Raw genomic sequence first — 16,631 nt, forward strand, 5'->3', positions numbered from 1 at the left:
GTAGGACACCTCCCAGTAAGACATCTTTGTACCTCTTCTCCAAACCTCCTGCATCACAGCACAAGATACTGCTTTTTGCTTCCTAATTATTTGCGGTACCTGTATGTTAACTCTTAGTGACCTGTTGACAAGGACCGTGAGGACCCTCTGAACCTTTCAATCTGTCCCCATATAAATATGGATTTTCTAGATTGTTCCACTAGGAATGGATGGCCTCACATTCCCCTATATTCTGTCCGTCTGCCACACCTTCATTCCTTCACTTCTGTCTGCATCCCCAAACCATGGCTGCGCCCTTCTCACCACTAACCCAGCCATTCAGATCAGTGCAACAGCAACATGGGTATAATAAAGTTGGTCCTCACATTGAAAACTCCAATGTAGACTGTGAACAGCTGGCGTCTCACTCACAATCCCTGAGTCACCTAAATGTTTGAACGTGGTCCATTTATTTCCTCTATCTAACCTTGACCTGCTGACTAATTATCACCCAGGCATATTATCAAGAACCCCGTGTGCTTATCCAAACCTTTTTTAAGTTCTTCCAATACCACATTCATCAGTTCCCAATTTTCCATCTGTCTGTCCAATCCTGAGCCCACACTGACTCTGCCAGCCCCGTGGGTGAGGATCTGGGGATTTGGTCTGTATCTCTACCTGTTGGATACTTGTACAAAATTCAATGTAAATATTGACGGTTCAGTGTAAACCGTTGTATTGGTAATCTGTGTCTCGGTCTTGGGTTCAGTGTGGCACTGAGTCTGAATTTCTCTGTTGTCTGAAACTGTGCAACTGATGAGCTGTCGGTGTCTCTGTGCTCTGTAACACAGCTTGTGTGTGAGAGAGGAGCGGCTGCTTTGGTTCCTCGACAGGAGGGAATATCGGAGTTGATTGAAATTTTTCCCTGTGGGTAGGAAAAGGAAACAGGGTCAGTGAGGGAGACGGTCGCCTAAATCGGCTGTTGCACCCTGTACCATTGTCAATCTGTCGGTATGTGTCTCTCTTTCTTTGGCACATATATAACATTGCATGTGACGCTTGTCTTTCTTTCATTCACTTTCAGCTATCCTGCGTTATTGACCATCCTATCTAAATCTCCCAAATTAGAGACAAAATTTTAATATTCAATATTTAATATTTCCTTTGCAGATCGAAGCATTTCTTCGTAATTTTCGTTTGACCTCTAACAGCTTTGAGATGCTCTAAAACGCTTATTACATTAGGAACATCTCAACATTTTTGAGGAACTCCGCAGAGCTTTGTCAACACATTGTGTGTGGTGCCTTGGATTTCCAGAATCTGCTGGTGATCTCATGTTTTGTACATCAGCATCGTGGTTGTTAGACCACTGCCATCACGTGTGTGTGTGTGTGTGTGTGTGTGTGTGTTTGTCTATGTCTGTGTCCGTGTATGAGTGTGTGTGTGTTTCTGTGTGTGTGTGAGTGTGTGGGGAGGGGGGCAGGATGATGCTTAAAATAGAAAACCGCAGGGACAGAAGTTAGGGATCGAATGTGTCGTTCAACTGTACTTACAAATGGATAATTAGTGATCAAAAGACTGAAATCTGTAAATGTGGCTGTTTCGGGTCTTTGTCATTAGAGCTCCGACATTCTTTTCGCTGGATGAGCCACCGCTGAGGTAATGCGTAGGAATTTATAAGTACTTATCTTCATTCGGTCCAATATTTACATCTTTTCTCCAGAGAAAAGGTTTTGAAACACTATGTTTGTTTAAGTGACTGTGGTCAGTCAGTCAGCGCAGTAACCGTATCTCTGGAGACTGATGCTTGTATAAATCAGCGCCGTTTTGAATACATTTGCTAAGAGGTTCTGACGAAGCTGTGAATTGAGCAGCAACACAATTGGCAGATTATCACCGAAATGGGGTATCCAGTCCTCATGCGGATAGGAGAAGTTTACTATCCTTTTATTTCAGTCTTTGGAATTCCCGGCAAACAGCCGTATCAGCTGCCGTTGGTGGGAATTGAAGTTGAATATCAATTTAGTGATTGTTTCTGTCGCTGGTTTCCATTGCCAAATGTCCAGTCCAAGTGTTCGGCATTCTAGGAATGGAATCGAAACCAGCAACTATGGATTCTGATACCTGGATCTAAAAATAAAAGGCTGTATGAATTCAGCAAATCCGCCAACATCGGAGGACCTCAGTGGGACAAGCAGATTTCTTCCAGTGTTTTGTGCTCAATAATGTGATGTTCGGGTCTCTGCGCTTTTGCTCTCGAAGCAGTTACACTGCACTTGCAAATATTGTACTTATACTGCCGCGGAGATGATACTAATTGATTGTCTGCATTGGTATGTGAGCGGTTGTGTGAGGTACGAGTAAAGGTAACGATTCAGCAAATGTGAGGAGCTTCATGTTGCACCATGAAAATTAAGGATTTTTACTAATTGTGTGCGGTGTGACAGAAAGTGAGGTAGTTGCTGGACAACGCAATGACGTCGTTGCTGATCAATTAACAAAATCGACGTGGTCATTCATAACTATCAATACTGTGAAATGTATTCTATTGTCCACATCTGACACCGCTACAGGCACCTGACTGCGCCACCGAGTCTGCTACTGGACGTTGAATTCCTCTCCCCGGCTTCCCTGTGATGGATATTCAGTTGGAGGCTTCAGGTATATCTTTGTAACAACACACACAAAAGTACTGTGGACGTTTCGCGCCGTCTTCTTCCCTATAGATGCTGCCTGGCCTGCTGCGTTCCACCAGCATTTTGAGTGTGTTGCTTGAATTTCCAGCATCTGCAGATTTCCTCGTTTTTGAATGTATCTGAGAGGCTGTATCAGACTACGCGCTGACTGCTGCCTCAATCAAAGTTCTGCTGTAAAGTCGGCGAGCTGGCAAATGTTGGGACAGGAAACAAACACGGGAAATGCTGGAAGCACAAAGCCCCAAACGGCATGTAGAGAAAGAGAAAGAAGCAGTATAGAAAACAGCCTGTGTAGTTGTGCTTGAATGTGACTGGTAGATGTTGGGACTTTGGCTTGTGAGGCTTTACTCAAGAGGCAGAAGTACAGATGTAATCACCCCACGCATCTGTGTGAGCTTGTAAAGGTGTCATCAGCCAACATTTTATCAGAACACCATTCTACCTTCTGTAGCTACCAGTAACAGAACTATGTCAAGATTTTGTAGGTACGGAGACATTACAAGGGTTGACAAAACAGGCGCTTCCCAGGTCACTGCAAACCAGGACGGCCTAGGGTTCAGTGGTGTTGCGGCTTCTCAAAAGATGATGGAGACTGATCTTCAGAGGGCAAATCGTTGCAAGTCTTCGATATATCAAGTTGCCCATGCCCTCCAAATCGATCCAGCCCCCATTGGTTCTATAGCATCCCTTGAATCTCGAGTAGGCAATGCCTTGGTAAATGGCTGCGGTAACCATGGGAATGCATTTGGTCCCATCCAGGTTGACAAACGCTGGCATTCACTTCGTGGATCTTATGACAGCAGAGAACATCTTACGCAAGGAACAGAGACAGGTGGTAGGAATGTTTGGAGCCATTAAACAAAAGTTTCCAAGCTGGAACAAAGAGCAGCAGCTTAAAGGTGAGCTTGCTGCTTACAACATGGGTCCGGATAATGTCCATGACTACCATAATGTGGGATGCTTATACAGCAGGCCATGATGACTCTGATAATGAGAAAGAGTTAGTCGTGTCATGGGGGCTCTCTGAAACAGATAAAAGGAAATACACATTAACATCTTTCCCGCATATTTTATTTCGTCTGGATGAGTGGTTCCGTGATTTGCTGTTTCTGTTGTGTCCTTCGGCTGTTCTGTCGCTGACAGGTAGTCGCATGGAAGTTGATGATTTTTAATGCAAGAATCCCGCAATCAGCGTCGAGTTTTGTTCATTTCATTCATATCAGACTCGGATGACGCCGACAGAAATTATTCCAACCATTAATTGACTCTGCGGTTACCTAGTTTTATCTTGTGGCTGCCTTTTCATATTTTGGTCATCAGAAGGGAATCCGAGTTCAAATCATTTGACTTTATTTTAATGCGTAAACTCAGCCAGATCTTGACTCTCTCTTCACCCTTCTACCGCTACATGCAGCAAAATAGTGGAAATATTTCACGATCCCCGAAAACTGCTGCATTGGGTTCTGTTCAGTATTTTCTCAATTTGCTATTTCCCCTCTTTCTTCCAGCGAACCTGGTGGCGATTGTGATCCTGTCCCGGGGAAAGTGCGGTCTCTCCAAATGTGTAACTCTCTACTTGGTGGGAATGACAGCGGCCGATCTCCTGGTCGTTATATCCCAACCGCTGCTGATGTGGACTGCTTGGATTTACTTTCCACAATCATTCTTGTTCATCACTCCTGTGTGCAGTATCGCTAGATTTTTGCGAGCACCGCGGCCTCTGTCTGGCTGACTGTCTCTTTCAACTTCGATTGATTTGTAGCTATTTGCTGTGAGAAGCTGAATATAAAATATTGCACCGAGAGAACCGCTGCTGTGGTTATCGGGACAGTGAGTGTGCTGACGTGTTTGGAGAGTGTCCCATGGGGTTTTACCTCTGAGCCTCTTGTAATAATTGTTGGTGTTCCCTGGTACTGTGTTCTTACACCGAGCTACAAAAACTCTCCTTCATGGGCGGCTTTTGAGATGTTTCACCGTATTTTAACACCATGTGCCGCTTTCTTTCTGATTTTGATGCTCAATATTCTGACAGCCAGGCCAATTCTGATGGCTAATCCAGCACGCAGGCGGCTCCGAGGACAAAAAAGTGAAGAGAATGACAAGGACCGGGAGATGGAGAACCGTCGCAAATCCATCGTTTTGCTCTTCAGTATAACGGGTAGTTTCATATTGTTGTGGGGAACACGTTTGGTATTTTTCATCTATCAGCGGATTTCAATGAGTTTTGTTTATTATTCTGTCATGAATCCCGTTTACATTATAGAAGAGACATCGGGAATGCTGCAGATCCTCAGTTCCTGCACCAACACGTGTATTTACGCCATAAATCAGAGCAAATTCCGAGGGGATCTCAAGAATGCGGTGAAATACCCACTGAATCGGATTTTGAAACTTATTAACGATAGAAATAAAGACTGTGCAGTAGTACAATTCAGCTGCCTTCATGCCCCTATTCTGTACTCCCACTTGTGAGTAAACGGAAACAATATGATGAACTGAGTTTCAGACAAAGCAGGAGAGCATCTGTTGATGCTGGAAATACAGAACAGCACGGACAAAATCATGACGGTTGTCGGCCCGAAGAGTTGAATGTTTACTCTTTTCTATCTGCTGAGTTGCTCCAGCATTTTCTGCGTGCTGCCTTATAGTTATAAAACAACTATTTACAGCCGATCCCGACGACAGCACCGGCCTCAACATCCCAGAAAACTCCAAAGAACCATAGAACACTACAGCACAGTACAGGCCCTTCAACCCTCCACGTTGTGCCGAACCATATGATCCTTTAAAAAAGTACTAAATCCACACAACCGCATAACCCTCTATTTTTCCTTCATCCCTGTGCCTGTCTAAGAGGCTCTTAACTACCCCTAATGTTTTAACCTCTACCACCATCCCTGGCAAGTAATTCCAGGCACTCACAAACCACTGTGTAAAAAAACTTACCCCTGAAGTCACCCCTAAACTCCCATCCCTTAATGTTGTTCATATGCCCTCTGGTGTTTGCTGTTGGTGCCTTTGGAAACACGTACTGAATATCCACCCTATTTATGCCTCTCATAATCTTGTAGACCTCTATCAAGTGCCCTCTCATTCTTTTACGCTCCAAAGAGAAAAGTCCCAGCTTTGCTAACCTGGCTTCATATGACTTTTTCTCCAAACCAGTTAACATCCTGGTAAATCTCCTGCACCCTCTCCGTAGCTTCCACGTCCTTTCCTATAATGGGGTGAGCAGAATTGAACATAATACTCTAAGTGCAGTCTCACCAGAGATTTGTAGAGTTGCAACATGACCTCTCTACTCTTGAACTCAATCCCCCTGTTAATAAAGCCTAGCATCCCATAGGCCTTCTTAACTACCCTATCAACCTGCGAAGCGACCTTGAGGGATGTAGGCATTTGAACCCTAAAGTCCCATTTTTCATCCACGCGCTTAAGTAACTGATCATTAATCCTGTACTCAGTCTTCTGGATTGTCCTTCCAAAATGCATCACCACACACTTATCCAGCTTGAACTCCATCTGCCATTATTCAGTCCAACTCTGCAGCCTGTCTATATCCTCTTGTAACCTTCGACCACCTACAGTTCCATCCACAACTCCTCCAATCTTCGTGTCATCCGCAAACTCACTCACCCATCCTTCCGCGTCCACATCCAGGTCACCGATAAAAATCAGAAATAGCACGGGTCCCTGGACAGATCCCTGCGGCAGTCCACTAGTCACCGACATGAAGGCAGAATACTTTCCTTCCGCAACTACCCTCTGCTTCCTTCCTTCAAGCTTTTCTTTTATATCCAAACAGCCAAGATTCTGCTTATCCCATGACTAATGACGTACTGGATGAGTCTTTCCTGACGGACCTTGTTAAATGCCTTGCTAAAGTCCATGCAGACCAGATCCACTGCCCGGCCCTCATCAATTTATTTTGATACCTCTTCAAAAAACTCAATCAGGCTCGTGAAGCACGATCTTCCCTTCACAAAGCCATGTTGACTATTCATGAGTAGACTGTACTTCTCCAAATGCTTGTAAATACTATCCTTAAGAATTTTTTTCCAGTAATTTGCATACCACCAACGTAATACTCACCGGTTTATAATTCCCAGGTTTCTCCCTATTACAATTTTTTATAAACAAGGGTAATACATTTGCCATTCTCCAGTCCTCCGACACTTCCCCTGTAGCCAAAGAGGATTCAAAGATCATAGCTAAACCTCCGGCAATCTCTTCTCTCTATTCCCCTAACAATCTGGGTTGTTGTGTTATATCCGGCCCTGGGAATTTATCAATCTTGATGTTTAAGAAGATTCAGCACTTTTTTTTCCCTTAATCTCCACATTGTCCCGCACACAGGCCTGCTCTATTTCGACCTTTACCCTGATCAAGATCCATTTCACTTGTAAATTCTGAAGCAAATTATTCGTTTAGGACCTCCCCAACATCCTCCGCCTCCAGGCACATGTTGCCCTCTTTATCCTTTAGCAGTCCCACCGTCGTTCTCGTAATCCTCCTGTTCTTCACATACGCATAGAACGCCTTGGGGATGGCCAAGGCTGTTGCATCGGGACCCAACTGCGAGACACATGCACTGAAGTCCGGGAAACAAGACGAGACGGAACCAAAGGACGGGACGGGATGCAGTCTAGGCAAGGGAATTCCGGCCAGGACGAGGGTTTGGGACCGAGAAGCCTGGGGTGGATTCCAAGCCCGAGACTGGACAAGGACCCAGAACCCGGAACCTTGGACTTGCCTCGGGCTCGGAACCCCAAACCCAGGCGAGGACTTGACGATGCTTGGCTAGAGACAAGGCTGGGGTTGAGGCTTGGCTAGAGGCTTGGGGTGTTGAGGCTTGGCTAGAGGCTGGAGATCTTGAGGCTGCAGGCTTGGGACGAGGCTTGCGGCTGGAGCTTGAATAACTCGGAGGCTGCAGCTAGGGGGCAGTCTAGGAACGGTAAACCAGCATGGAGCCGGGACTTAACCTTCAACAAGCCGGGATTCATCTTTAGCAAGACACTGACATGAGACGGGACAGTACGCAGACAGAGAGCCGGGACTTATCCTCCGACAAACCGGGTCTCATCTTTAACTCTACACCAAGGTGGGGTAGGACCGTCCGTCGGGTAACGGCAGAACGGCCGGACTTATCCGACAGACGAAAAGAAAAAAACAAGACAGATTCCAGCCGCAGGGCAATGGCAAAACGGACTAACTTACCCCAAGGGGCGAGGACAGGAAAATTCAAACACGAAAGAACGACAGACAGTTCCATCTCTGCATCGGGGTAGCTCCGAGTAGCCGTTACGGTCGGCAGCCCTGGCTGGCTACGGAAGCAACCGGATCCCTACCTAGCTCGGAATGGCTGACGGCCACCCAGCTGGACCGGGAAGCAGCTGAATCCCATACTGCAATGGCAGCTCCGACTACTGCCAGCAAGTTTCCCAGTAGCCATGTTTCTCCAACGCAGCCCCAAGGATGGCAAGAGTCCGTTCCAGCCTTCCACCAGCCATCTGTGCCATGAGAATCCTGACAAGACGACCCCCAACCACACTCAATACCAGGGCCACTTATATTCCCAGTTCCACTATGAGCCTCAGGTGTTTCTGGTTAAGTCCAACCGAAGCAAGTGACGCCGGAGAACCCAGAGTCCGGAGTCCGTGGGCCAGACCACGGACTTCGGACTGGACCATCACAAAGGGCTTCTCATGCCCCCTTCGAGCTCTCCTAAGTCCTTTCTTTAGCTCCTTCCTGGCTACCCTATATTTCTCATGAGCCCCTCCTACTTCCTGCTTCTTATATCTAACATATGCTTCCAATTTCGTCCTGACGAGCTGCCTCACGTAAAGATCCCTTTTTCAGCTCACATTCACCCGCCTTAAATTGAATCTTGAGGCAATCTGTCACTCCTTCTTCCCGGTTCTGACAAAACTGCCTGATATGGAGTATACTGTCGTCGGCATCACCATTCCTGGTCCCATCGTTACCCGTCATTTCCTTTACGCTCGTTTTGTCCTCTGTCTCTACCTGTGGCTTTTCCTTCTGTTTTCCCGTTTGAGATAACTTCCAGTAACAGAAATTTAGCCTTCAGTGAAAGAGTTGGGTGTAGGGGGTCTGGAGTTGGTTCGGTGAAAGAGTAGATGTTGTGAACCCAAGAACAAAAGACACAGGTGAGGCGAAATGGGAACTGACATGGTCTAATCCTACACAAAGTGCTGGAGAAAGTCTTTAGCTCAGGCAGCAGGACTGGATAGAGATAGAGAAAAAAAGATCCAATTCAGTTGCAGTGTCTCTTCCCAAAACGTCCGTAGTTTACTCTTTTGCATAGATGCTGCCTGGTCTGCAGAGCTCCTCCAGCATTTTGGATTTTCTGCAGATTTTCTCTTGTTTATGATTGGTCTACTAGTCAGTTTCAACGGGATACTCGGCTATGACAACACAGAACTGACCCTGGACAAAGAACAAGCGAATAATTGTTGAAAAGGACATTGATATAGAAACAGACACTTGATAATTAATGGAACAAAGGCTCAATTAATTTTGTATTTCAAGCAACTGGGAAATTGGAGGGTCTCTAAACAGACACGAATGGGGATATTATTATTTACAAAATTAGAAAGATGATGGGTGTAGCAGTAGATTGTGTTCTGATATTACATACTCCAGATGAAGCTGAATTGAGGAATCAGTTTGAGTCCTTCAGTAGTTGGTCGGTGAATTTCATTAATATTAATCGTGAGCGGGTAATATCGTAATATAAACATTAAGTATAAGCTTGGTTGAGACGGATAGAGGGTAGTAGGGATAATCCTGGGAATTGTGAAGCAGTGACTCCTGGCATCAATGGAGGCTCAAACTTTGAAATGGGTTTCCCTGCGGGAGGATTGACAAATATTTGGAGAAGCAGCATTCGAGACAGTCAGATCACTTTGTTAGAGGAAAGTCATGAATTGCGCACCTGAATAACTTTCTGTTATTATTTATTGTAATGCCGGTACTGTTTTGTGCACTTTATGCAGTCCAGTATAGGTCTGTAGTCTAGTATAGCTTTCTCTGTGTTTCTTTTTTTTATTATGTAGTTCAGTCTAGTTTTGTGTACTGTGTCATGTAAACCATGGTCCTGAAAAACGTTGTCTCATTTTTACTATGCACTGTACTAGCAGATATGGACGAAATGACAATAAAAGTTGACTTGACGTGAAAGGGTGACAAAACAAGCTAATGTGGTTAGAGTGGTGGACGTTCAGTGCATGGAATTGAGTGAGGCGTTTTACAGGAGCCGCCACAATAGACTCACCCAGAACGTCGGGAGTCATGGGACCGATGGAATCTCAGCTGCCTGGATTTGGAATGATCTTCCCTAGTGAATATGGGACTGGCAGTAGATGGGACCTTTCCAAGAGAGCGGTTTTGTACCCCGTCCTTTTTTTGATATTTTTAAGTGACGTGAAAGAGGAAGTGGATAAGTTAGTTGGTAACTTGCAATTTGAAGCTCAAAGATACGTAACGTTTAGAATCAAAGCATTCAAGCTCGGAGCAATGGAAGTCGGAGTTCAAATCCGGTGTTTCCTGGAAGGAGTCTGTACGTCCACCCCGTGATATTAATGGGCTTTCTCCCAAGTTCAACCAAGAAAAAGAGAAACAACAGTTAGCGATCCGGCTAGGATAAAATTGTGGTGCTGGGCACTGCGGCTCATTGTTATTCGCTTCATCTCTAAATGCATAAATGACACCTGTGTGGTGTTTCATCATGTGTTACAATGGGACTTCGACACGGTGTAGAGCTGGGCTGTCATGTGACGGACGGAGTTCCATCAGTATGAGCTGATACATAATTAAAATTTAAGCTGGATTACAGAGCACAAATGCCAGATTTTATCGCAGTGAGGAGGAACAGGGGAGTCGTGCTATGAAAGCCAATAGATCCCTCAAAATTTCCGAACAAATTAATTTAGTGGTTAAGAAGGCTTATGGCTTAAGAACTTGCAACTCCGGATTAGTGATCTCACACTTACTTCCGGCGTCACAGACCTACGAGGGAATAGATGCTAAGGAAAAATAGGCAAATGTGTGGGTAACGTTTTGTGCAGGCGGGCATCGAGGTCTCAACCAGGTTTGGTGCGATTGGTGTAAGAAGCATGGTTTTTAACCCTGTACTGAGAGGGTGTTTATATTCTAACTGGGAAGCTTGATGAAAAAGTGTGCAATTTCTTCTCTTTCTCCGTGTTCCACGCGATCGCAGTATTGGTACCTGATGTCTGCTGTAACATGCATCTTTCCACTTCTATTTTCCACAATAAGTTTTTTATCCCTCTATTCTACGCTGTACAACCACCGATAACCTACGTTCAGAAATCATCCCTCGGTAGAGAGTACCGTTATCATTATACCTCAACATGCTATTCACGGCTTTCGGTCACGCTCTTGGGGTCTTCCGCATATATTCAGAGGAATATAGTCGACCTCTCTGACGAGGCACTTCCATTACAGAATTGACACTGTACCTTCGGCACACCCCGTGCATGGAGACCAGGGGACAACCAAAGTATTCCCATCTGCCTGCCTTTGTCCCGTCTCCTCTGGCAGAGAAATTACCCTGAATGTACATCTCAATCGCAAAGCCTGAAGGTACTTTTTAATTTCTGTATGAGTCTCTGATTAAACTTTCCCTGTACTGTATTTGCCGACAGTGTCTTTTACATTTGTTTACGTACAAGACAGTAAGGCGGTGGTGTTTGGTCTCTTGAAGGTGTATTAAAGTGGATAATTTTCCAGAGACAGGCGTGATATACCGCAGATTACTGAGAGGCAGCAGATTAGATTACTGCGGACAGAACCAATATATTTGTGTCCTTCATAGCCACAAAGAAGGGACCAGGAAAGCATTGATAAATGATATTCTATTATTCGTGAAAGGGGATGGATAATCCAGGAAAATATTGACTTCTCAATCACATTTCACGGGGAGGAGATTACTGCAGAGTATTCTTAAGCCGATTTTTCCAGGTGCTTTACTCTTGCTAAAATTTTCATAACCTGCCTCGCTCTCCACCCACGTTTTGAATCTAGGTGTCATCTGTAAATTCAGTTTACCATTTTATAATTGAAATCCGAATATTTATATGTCCTGACCATTAGAAAGTTATTAAATAAGTTTGGAGGTGCACAGGTATGTCAGGTTTTTGGTGGATTGGGGAGCACTGTGTTTTGCTGGCTGTAATCAGATTTGCGGTGTTCACAGATTTTGTCATCTTTAGCAGCAGTCGGAGTGATTCTTGTTTTCGGATAATCTAGTGAGCATGCGGTTTTAAAGTTGTACATAGATATGGGGTGCATACGGATTGGGAGTTGCGCAAGGGTTTCGGGGTTCGCATATATTTGGGGTGTCTGCAGGTTTGGAGGTGGGACGAATCTAAGTTCTTTCATTTATAGATACGTTAGTAATAAATTTAATTTGAACTTGATTTCTATTTATGTGTTTTATTTCTGATATACGCAGCAAGAGTCTTACACTGGGATGCATGTGGGGTTTGATACACACATGGATATTGTGGTGCCTTCTGATTTGAGGACGTGCATGGTTTTGAGAATACTCATATTCGTTCTCGGATATGGGGGTGTAAACGAAATTGGGGTTAGTCAACGATTTGGGTGTTTTCGGCGGATCTGGAGTTCCACACGAATTTTGGGCTGCCTGCGGATGTTAGTATCGAGACATTTATTTTCTGAACTGTTTCACATGATTCTTGCTCCTGGATAAGCAAAAGTGCATGTGGGGTTGTCAGCGAGTGTGAGCTGTGCACTGGATTGGGATTCCTTAGAATTAGGGTAGCGTCCGCTAATATTGGGGTGCACACTGCTTTGCAGGAGAACATGAATTCGAGGATGTGTTATGGAATTTGGGGTAGCACACGAATTTGCGGTTACATCTAGAGTTTTGGAATAGTGTATTTTGAATGTGGGGTGACAATGGGTTTGTATGCGCACTGAATTGAGGATTGCGCAAATTTACCGCGGGGTCAGCACATAGGGGGTGTGCATGTTCATTCTCACGGCTTCGGGGCTGAACATGGAATAGGGGGTGTGCGCAGTTTCAGGGATGTGGAAACAAATATGAGTCTGCCGGCAAATATGGGTGTAAACGGTAGTGAACGTGTTCTCGGGGATGCGCACTGATTTAGGGTTTTATTGACAATTATTGCGGAGTACACTGATATTTAGAGGTGTGGGGGTCTACGGAGAATTGGGATTGCACGCAGATTTGACGTTCTCGAACGATGTGGGATGCGTGCGAATTTTTAATGTCGAAATAGCCAGTTTCTGATAGGTTTGAAATGATTCCTGCTATTATGTATGTGGGGTATTCGCGTGTTTGGGGTGCAAACTAATTTTTGATGTGCATAGATTGAGGGTGCAGAGTGATGGGTGATGTGCACTGAATTTCGAACATGGGCATGAACAGGCATGTGGGGATACACTTAGATTTGTGTGAATTTGCGGATCAGGATTTGCACACGAATGATTGATTGCGTTCGGAGTCGATACTGCCATGTTCTGATGTGCAGGTGGGGGTGTCAGTAGTTTGGGGTGCTCACTGAAGTTGTGTGAGCGATATGGGTTGCATATGGTCTTGGATCTGGGGATGCGCTCCGATTTAGCGGTCATGGAATTAGCGGTCTGCCCGGATATTGGGTGTGCACCTATTTGGGGATAGCATATTTAGGGGTGTGTGGGCGAATATGGGAGTCGCCACGTTTCTGTGGGTGCATATGAGTGTTCTGGCTGTGTCGGCGGATTTGGTGACGTGCGCACGGACTTTAGGATGCGTGTGGGTTTTTAATGTGAGGGCAGCCATTTTGTGCTTAGAATAATTATTCCTCAAGTTTAATATTCATCTACTAAGCTTGTGGGGTTGCCAGCGGGTTTGGGGTGCGCTCTTATTTGGGAATGGCGCAGATTTGGGATTACAGACAGATTTTAGTGATGTGAACGTATGTACTGTTGAATATGGTGGTGCACATCGATTTGGGGTGACACGCAGATTTTGGTATGTCGCCCATCTGCAAAAAGATTTCGGGGCGTATGCGGTATTTTAATCTTTAATGTTGATGCAGATATTTTCTAAATTGTTTGAAATGATTCTTGCTTTATTTGTCAGGCTGTTATGGGTGCGGACATATTTGGGGATTGTGCAAATTTAGTGTGGTTTTGGCAAACATGGGATGCACACTGGTTTAGGTGTGTGTAAGCCAATAAGGCGATGCTTACGGATTTCGGGTTCTACGGATTTGGAGTTGTGACGTATCTGAAAATGCCTTCAATTACAGATACTTTCATAATAAATACACTTTGATCTTTCAGCAGTATTCTTGTTAAATTATGGTGTCCGCGGGTATTGGTGAACTGTTTAAAATGATTCCTGCTCTGAGATAATCAATTATGCAGCGGCGCTGTCAGACTGTTTCAGGAGCGCACTGCTTTGGGGATTGCGCAGATTTAGGGCGGTGTCTGTAAAACTGCGATGCACATTCATTTGCCGATGTGAATAGATTTAGAGATGAACGGGTTCAACATGCGAATTAATTTGAGTTGTTTTAGCTTATATTCTGATGTTTACTGATTTAGCGATTCTCAGAGATCTGTGGAGTCTGCGGATATGGAGTTATATTGTATTTGAAGGCAGTTTCATTTACAAATACTTACATTATAAATGCAGCTTTAACTTTAGACAGTATTCGTGTTATTTTGTGCTGGAGGCAGCCATTTTTAGAACTGTTTGAAATGATTCATTCTCTGGAATGCTCTGCTGTACATCTGGGGGTGTCAGCGAGTTCGGAGGGCTCATCGATTTGGGGGTGCGCACTTAGGATGTGCGCCGATTTATGAGTAAACATGGATTTGGGGCTTCACACGGATTAGTGGATGAAGACAGATTTGAGTGCCTCGAAGGGTCGGGGGCTGCACGCGAATTTGGTGTGCATGGCGATTTGGTGTGTCAGGGATTTTTTGCGACAATTTATCAATAAAAGCATTTTCACTGTTGTACTTTGCTTGGATGATTGTTTAAGTTTGATTTTGTCAACTGTTCGATTTTTTTCTTGCTCAAAGATGATCTTAAATTCATGTGGGATTGTCAACGAGTTTGTGGACGCACACGGATTTGTGGCTGTCGGTGGATGTGGGTGCATGACAAATCAAGTTTACAGAAACCTGAACTAAATGTACGTTGAACTTTGTTCTTGCTATTACTTAAGTATCAGCCAGCTAGTTTGTGAACTGTTGGAAGTGATCCTTGCTCTGGAATAAATTAATGTTCATGCGATGTGTCATTGGAACTGTGGTGGTGCGCACAGATTTAGGAAAGTTTCGGCCTGTATGGGCATACAAGGATTTTTGGGGCGCGTGTGGATTTGGGAACGCACCCGGATTTGATGGTTTTGACTTTGGGAGTTGTGCAGATTTAGTAACGTATCCGTAAATATGGGTGCACAGAGATTTAGGGTCGGTGAGGGTTTCGGCTGCACGCAGACATGGGTTTGCTTGAGGATTTGGGGATATGGACAAGTTTAGGTGTGTCACGGCGCGTATGGGTACTCATGGTCTAGTGGGTGCCGGTTGGTTTGGGTTTCTGACGAATTTCGAAGTCGATTATCGAACATTTAATAGTAATTGTACCTTAAACTTAGAACTTGGTTCTCGCTATTTCTTTCAGGAGAATGCTGCTAATTTGTGCACGTTTTGAAATGATTGTTCGTTTGGAAACACCTAATGTGCATATGTGGGTGTCAGTAGATTTGTCGATGTGCACGGTCTTCGAGTGTTCACAGATTTGGGGATGCGGTGGATGTTGGGTCGTGACGAATGTCAAGGTTGTTTCATTAATAGGTGCTTTATTAATAAAGGCACTTTCTCTGGGATAACATAATGTGTATGTGGAAGTGTTGGCAGGTTGGGAGTGCACAGCGTCGAAGTGTGCATACTGATATGTGAGTGCATGTAGAGTGCGATTTGCTGGATTTGGGTTAATTACACATATCAAGGTTATTTCGTTTACTGATACACTCATAAATAATACAATTTAGCGTTAAAATTCGTTCTTGCTATTTTTACGGTGCATTAAGCCATCTTGTGAAAAGTTTGAAATGATTCTTGCTCTGGGAGAAATGATGGTACATGTAGGGACGCACTCATATTTGGGGATACACAGAGATTTGTGGATGTGCATGGCGAGTATGGATACACAGGGAGCTGGTGGTGTCGATGGATTAGGGTGTGTGACGAATCACAATGTTGTTTCGGTTATAGATAATTTGAGAATAAATGTACACCAAACTTTGAACTTTGTTCTCCTTTTTTAAGGAGAAATGTGAACAGTTTAAAATGACTCCTGCTTTTGAATAATCCAGTGGGCAGGTGGGTTTGTCAACGGGTTTGGGGCGCACATGGATTTTGGGGTGCGCGCTTATTGCTGATGTGCCCAGATTTGGGGGTGCACACGGATTTGGTTATTCGCGCATATTTAGGCGTCTGTCTTCGAATATGGAGGTGCACTCTGATTTTGGGTTACACCAGATTTGGGCGTGTCGGCCGATTTGGAGTTGTAGACGAATTTTGGGATGTGTGCGAATTTTTCATGTGGAAATAGCAATTTGTGAACTGTTTGAAATGACTCCTGCTCTGAGTAAAATCTGTTATGCATGTTGGCGTGTCAGACTGTTTGTGCATCGATTCGGGGGTTGTGCAGATTTAGTGCGCTCTCAGCAAATATGGGGATGCACTCCTGTTTGAGGATGCGAACAGATTTATTGATGTAACCGCCATTATAGAGGTACATACTGATTTGGGAATACTTATTTATTTAGGATCATGTCGGCCAATGGGTGACTGTTTACGGATTTCAGGTTTCTCACAGAGTTTTGGTGCCTGCGGATTTAGCGTTGTGACGTATCTGAATTTTGC

General features: G+C 44.6%; 1 pseudogene; it reads left to right on the forward strand.

Moving 5' to 3' along the window:
• The first annotated feature begins 3,143 nt into the window (after positions 1-3,143).
• Positions 3,144-7,479, forward strand: LOC140723764 (lysozyme g-like; annotated as a pseudogene).
• Positions 7,480-16,631: the final 9,152 nt, after the last annotated feature.

This window comes from Hemitrygon akajei, unplaced genomic scaffold (assembly GCF_048418815.1).
Source record: "Hemitrygon akajei unplaced genomic scaffold, sHemAka1.3 Scf000134, whole genome shotgun sequence".
NCBI lineage: Eukaryota > Metazoa > Chordata > Chondrichthyes > Myliobatiformes > Dasyatidae > Hemitrygon > Hemitrygon akajei.